A 6,828-nucleotide genomic window follows, 5' to 3' on the forward strand; every position below is an offset into this window, starting at 1 on the left:
GCTGTCTTCACATTAAAAAGAACTACCGTATTTGCCGGTGTATAAGTCGACTCGGTGTATAAGTCGACCCCCTAAAATTCGACGGAAATTTACGATTTTATGATATATCCTTTGTATAAGTCGAGCTCAATTGTTGCATTATATTAAACTTCAAAATTCAATCAGAAATATGCGAAATTTATTGACGAAATGTGTTCAAATTCGCGAGTTTGTAGCGAGCGATCTATACGCCATTTTAAATATTATTTACTTCATGACCGTGTGATATTACGTGCCGAGAGAGACTAACAACAATGAACACTCTTAGAAACTGGTTTATTTTTAGTTAAGAAACAACAAATTATAATTATAAAGTGATTGCCGGTACATTGAGTTCAAAATTCGTCTTCATCGTCGCTATTTCCGAAAAGCTCGTTCCATTCGTTTTTGTGTAGTTTGTCGTCATAAAGGGCATCTTCTTGGTCTTCTTTATCCTCAGTTTCCTCCTCCTCTTCCCAGATAAGGTCGTCTTCTGTCCCATCGAGAGCGTTTGGCGAATATTTTCTAAGTGCCAACGGCTCTTGCGCCATAAAGAGTCCGCCTCGGCTGGTTCCCCATGTCGGCCAGAACAAGTGAAAATTCGGTCTCTTCCCCTGGAAGTCCTGCCAAGTTTGGCGAATATTTTCTAAGTGCCAACGACTCAACCACCGTAAAGCGTCCGCCTCGGCTGGTTCCTCCGGTCGGCCAGAACAAGTGAAAATTCAGCCTCTTCCGCTGGAAGTCTGGCCAAGTTTGGCGAATATTTTCTAAGTGCCAACGACATTCATTTAGACATGGCGATTGAATGTTTATGTACCGGTAGTTATTGTCGTTGCTTGACGCGCGATGACTCGTACATTCGCTCAATACCCAGTACTTCCCCCTAGCAGTCATCGTCGCCGCCTGGCTTTCGATGTCCGTTATTGAGGTGAAAATATTTGAAATTGTTGCTGAGGATGCGTGTTAATGCGACGAACGCTTTATAATGATTCAGTTTCTCGCTGTTTGATGAGCCTGACGGACGCACACCCACGCACAATGAGATGCATGAGAAACGGCCTTGGTTACCATCACATTTGAAGCGATGAATACGAAGTTAAATTTTATGGCTCGGTATATAAGTCGAGGTCGATTTTTTTTGGTCGATTTTGGATCGAAAAAGGTCGACTAATACACCGGCAAATACGGTAAACAATTTACTGTATGACTATGACAGAGAAACAAAAGAGATTTAAAGTTCTAATTACTGCATATAAAACCATGCTCAACATAGTTAATATGAAACAATCGATAACCGAATTAAGGATTAAGAAGACATTTAATGAATAAGCAAGAAAAATAATTACAAATAATATAATAATATAAAATAATCAAAAATTGTGTGATACTATGCATAATTCAGACAGGTCGCGTTTCTCTAGTCACTAACAATTAAACAATTTAATTGATCTACTAGTTTCCATCACGTTACCCCTATATCAAGTCAATCTAACTTTGGCACCATCTTATGGTGAAATTTGGAACGACAATGGAGGTTGACTGGTTCAACTAACAAACCCCCCTTTATCAGTTTAACAATAGTTCATTTTGAAGAACTAACTTTTAAGTAACCCTTACTCAGGCCCCCTCCTTCAGGTCTCTCATGTCAAGCTTTGTCACCATCTTCTGGTGACATTTGGAATGGCAATGGAGGTTGACTGGTTCAACCAACAAACCCCCCTTTACCAGTTTAACAACAGTTCATTTTAAAGAACTAACTTTTAAGTAACCCTTACTCAGGCCCCCTCCTTCAGGTCTCCCATGTCAAGCTTTGTCACCATCTTCTGGTGAAATTTGGAATGGCAATGGAGGTTGACTGGTTCAGCCAACAAACCCCCCTTTACCAGTTTAACAATAGTTCAATTTGGAGCACTAACTTTTAAGTAACCCTTACTCAGGCCCCTCCTTCAGGTCTCCCATGTCAAGCTTTGTCACCATCTTCTGGTGAAATTTGGAATTTCATCTGAGCCAATTCGTCTGGGCCAAATCCAATACATATTCATGCACCATCTTGTACCATCCTAACCACCATGTAATTTGACAAGCCACATAACCGCTCACAGATGGAGCAGGGGAACCCGGATACCAGGGGGTTACCAGCTGCCTGCTGGTGTCGTTGAATGCGCCTCTTGGATCGTCTGTCTTGATTGATTTGGTGTATTTTTTAAACTGCAGTGGCACAAGTGATCTACCAGGTTGATCTGTCGAGTGCCAGAGTTTCAAGCTGCATAGTGTTGATGTTGGATTGCTTTAAGAGGTCCCTAGTGTAGTCCTTAAAGCGCCGCTTTTGCCTCCAACAGAGCGCTTTGCATCTCTCAGTTGGTCATAGAGGACTTGGCGGTGCAGACGGTCATCAGGCATACGGATGGTGTGTCCAATCCACCGAAGATGCTTCCTAGCCACGGCTCCTTCCATGCAGATGGAGTTGGTGTTTTTGAGGATGTCTGTATAGGGGACTCAATCCTCCCAGGACAGGTCAAGGATCCTCCGCAGGCAGCGTATGTGGAAGGCCTCCAGCTTGTTGTGTTGACTGTATGGGGTCCATGTCTCCGCTCCATAGAGGAGAGTGGAGAGACCTACTGCGTTGTACACGGCAATCTTAGTGCTGCCCTTCAGGTTACGGTTTTCAAAAACTCTGCGGCGTAGGCGACCAAAGGATGATGAGGCTTTATTGATGCGGGTGTGCAGTTCAGTATCAAGGGAGCAGCATGAGGACAAAGTGGAGCCAAGGTAAGTGAAGCGATCCACTGTGTTGAGTGGAATGCCATTTATATGGAAACTGGGGGGTGAGGAGGTAGAGGTAGCGAGTCGGGACATGACATCAGTTTTTTAATGTTGACCTGGAGACCAAAGGATTGGTACAGGCAGGAAATGGTGTTCAGGGCGTGCTGCATAGAGTGAGGGGTGTGAGATAATACAGCGCAGTCATCAACATACTGAAGCTCATAGATCCGGCAGGTCTTGGTCTTTGTGTAGGCCTGGAGCCGTCGGATGTTGAAGAGGTTTCCATCTAGGTCCAAGCGGTACTCCACCTGGACACCATTTTCATGACCCGTGCCACGATGGAAGAGGCGCGTAATGGCAGAGAGGAGGATGTTAAAGAGCACTGGAGCCAAGACACAGCCTTGGTTCACCCCAATATTCTCGTTGCTCCGACTTCCACCGATTTCTACCTCGATCTCAAGGCGGATTACCCGTGGAAAAACCAAGGTTACAGTTTGAGAAACCCCTGTGTGATCTGTGTCTGCTGTGTGCTGGCTGGACTTGCTGCTGCCGTGAGGCTCGGCGTGGGAGCCATCATCACTACCTGGACGTGGTGGGCGCCTTGGTGGCCCTGCATTGCCGGCCGGCGCTGCCGCGGCTCCCTGCCCCCAGGGCTGGGCCCGGCGCGCCACCGTCGAGGACGACGCCTTTGCTGCTCGCACTTCTTCACCATCTGGCTTTCGGCTGCGGCTAACGCCTCCACTCATCTCCAGAATCCGCCACTTCTCCACGTCCGTCATGGTTCTCCATTACACGCCCGCCGAGCTTCGCCAACTCATTCCTGCGCTTCCTCCTTCCGGGGAGCTGGTCAGCGCACTCCGAGACTTTGCCCTTCTATGCCGCCCCCCCCCCTACATCCATCGCAGATCTTGTGAAAAATTAATTTTCACTTCAAACACCGAAAACTGTATTCCAACAATATGGACTGACCGCAGCTCACACAACGGCTTCCACACTTCCTCCTTACGTCATCACATCAACCCACGTCATCAGAACTCGTCCTCTGCGAAACTTTTCAACCTCCTGACAATCCCAACCACCTCCCCAACGGCTTTAAAACAAAAGCCCCTGAAAATCGCCCTCTTCAACACACGTTCCCTCAACAATAAAAGCCTTATCCTCAACGAATTCATCATAGACAACAAACTTGATCTGCTCTGCCTAAATGAAACATGGCAAACCCCCTGGACTATTTCTCACTCAATCAAACCACCCCTTCAGGATACTCTGATTTGGACAGCCCACGCACTGAGGGCAGATGGGGTGGCATCACTGCTATTTTCAATCAAAACCTCAAACCCCGCACCCTGTCACTCTCCTCTGCCCCATCATTCGAACATCTGGCTTTTAAACTTCCGGGACCTAAACCCCTCATTACTGTCATTATTTACCGCACCCCCAAACCAAACCCATCTTTCTCTCAGAATTCATCACTGCACCTTTCTCTGTTTCATCATCCCTCCTGTTTCTTGGTGATTTTAACCTGCACATCAATTCCCCTGACTGTAAATATTCTATGGACTTCCTGGATTTCCTCAACTGCTCCGGCTTCACTCAACACATTACCTTCCCTACCCACAAGCAAGGACACACACTAGACCTGGTCTGCAGCCCTGGCCTCCACATCCACAACATTTCTAGCTTCGACCTCACCATATCTGACCACCTGGCCATCTTATTCGACATTGACACCCCCACCCCCGAACCAAAACATAACCGCACAATCATCTTTCGCAACCTCAAGTCCATCTGCCAGACACTCTCTCCACCTGCATATCAAAAACCCTTTCCGCCCCCCCGTGAAAATCCAACCCCCACGGACCTTGTCAACACTTACAACAACATTATGTCTACCTCCTTCAACAGAGTGGCTCCTCTGAAAACCAAAACAGTCACCTTTACTCACTCCGCACCCTGGTTCAACCCGGAACTCCATAAACTTAAGAAACAACTTCGACAGCTAGAACGATTATGCAAGAAAGCTGGTCTCACAGTCCATGCCTTCGCTTACAAAGACCTTATGCATCACTATAAATCAGCCCTTAACAAAGCCCGCTCATCTTATTACTCTGGTATCATCCACTCTGGTTCTTCAAACCCACGTTCCCTGTTTTCGACCATAAACAAACTCCTCTAACCCCACAACCCTTCATCATCATTCACCCCAGAGAAATGTGACACGCTTTTGTCACTTTTCAACTCTAAAATAGAAAACATCTACCACCAGCTTGCATCCTCCCCCTCTTGTACCCCACAACCTGAACCCACATTCTTTTCATCATCTGTCCCCCGGCTATCAACTTTTTCCCCCATAACTTCTGCTGACCTCTCCCAAATACTCTCCACCATGAAATCCTCTAACTCCCCCCTGGACCCCATGCCATCTCAACTGGTTAAAGACTGCCTCACCCCCATTGCCCCACTAATCATAGACATCATCAATTCCTCTCTCACCTCTGGCACAGTCCCCTCACCTCTTAAGCTTGCAGCCATCACTCCTCTCCTCAAAAAACCCAGCCTTGACCCTGAGGACCCCAACAACTACAGACCCAGCTCTAATCTCACATTTCTATCAAAACTACTGTAAAGAGCCGTCACATCTCAACTCAAGACCCACCTCCTTTCAAATAACCTGTATGAACGATTCCAATCTGGTTTCCGTACAAACCACAGCACTGAAACGGCCCTACTTAAAGTCACTAATGATCTCCTGCTTTCCTCTGACTCTGATTCTCTCACTATCCTTCTCCTCCTTGACCTCAGTGCTGCCTTCGACACAGTAAACCATTCCATTCTTCTCAACCGCCTAGAATCCATCGGTATCACCAACACCGCCCTCTCCCTGTTCAAATCCTACCTGTCTGACAGATTTCACTACATCACCATTGACCAACACAAATCCCACACCACCCCTGTTGCACACGGAGTCCCTCAAGTATCAGTTCTGGGCCCCATTCTTTTCACACAGTGTACATGCTTCCCATTGGACACATCATCCGCCACTATGGTTTCAAACTCCACTGTTACACTGACGATACACAACTTTACATCTCCACCAAAACCATCTCCCCTGCCATTCTCTCCACCCTCACTCGCTGCCTCAAAGACATTAAAGACTGGATGATGTAGGATGGAAAGATGTCTATAAATTCATTGTGGTGGCCTCCCCCTGAAACAATCATCAATAAAATGGATGCATAATCTACATAAAATTAAGAATTTAAATCTTATCTTACATTTACTCTGAGCAAAACAACATCTGGATTCAAATAGATTTTTCCTTGGCCCTTGTGTCACTTCACGTTCTTCAAGTTCTGTGGAAATCAGATGTTCTACTTTTGTTATTAACAAACGTTTAAGGGTGGCTCACATGTTTTGAACCATTGGCTGAGAATCCCCCTCCCTCGCTAATCTCCTGTTGGCTATTTCTCTGTAAACATTTGGGCGTCTGTCCTTTCAGAGCTGCCAACAGTTTAACGCAAAGCATATGGCAGAGGTATGATGGAACCGCCAAAAGTGTCTTATAATCTGAAATCAAAATTAACAGTCAAGAGGCCCAACAGTCATCATATTATGTAAGATCACTGAGCATCTGAAGAACCCAAAATGTGTTTTGCCTTTACTATTGGTTAGATGACAGTGTCACCCTGGAATAAATGCATTTACTAAACATTTATATGTTAAGACAATTTTTGGAACAACTTGTTCATCTTTGAAAAATCTATTGTACGTGCGTAGTATATTTAAATGACTTCTGTATGAAACCTTGCACATACTACATATGTATGTATTCCCCAATCTTGGGGAAAGCTCAATATTGACTGATAAAGCGCGGAGTAAAAAAAAAAAAAAAGGCGATCACTTCATTTCATTAAGGTAATGCCTTAATAATAAATTGTAAATGTCTATCATACACCATATGTAAAAACATTTGTTTCTGTAATGCTTGTGTCCATCTATCACACTCACACATGTTCACTATGAAAATGTTTGTATCACATCCGTTGA

At 45.3% G+C, this 6,828-nt stretch overlaps 1 pseudogene; it reads left to right on the forward strand.

Annotated features, from left to right (window-relative positions):
• The first annotated feature begins 4,336 nt into the window (after nt 1–4,336).
• On the forward strand, nt 4,337–6,828 carry LOC148377040 (uncharacterized; annotated as a pseudogene).

The sequence above is a fragment of the Syngnathus floridae genome, unplaced genomic scaffold (genome assembly GCF_059516105.1).
Source record: "Syngnathus floridae isolate MCC-2025c unplaced genomic scaffold, RoL_Sflo_1.0 HiC_scaffold_478, whole genome shotgun sequence".
In the NCBI taxonomy this organism is placed as follows: domain Eukaryota; kingdom Metazoa; phylum Chordata; class Actinopteri; order Syngnathiformes; family Syngnathidae; genus Syngnathus; species Syngnathus floridae.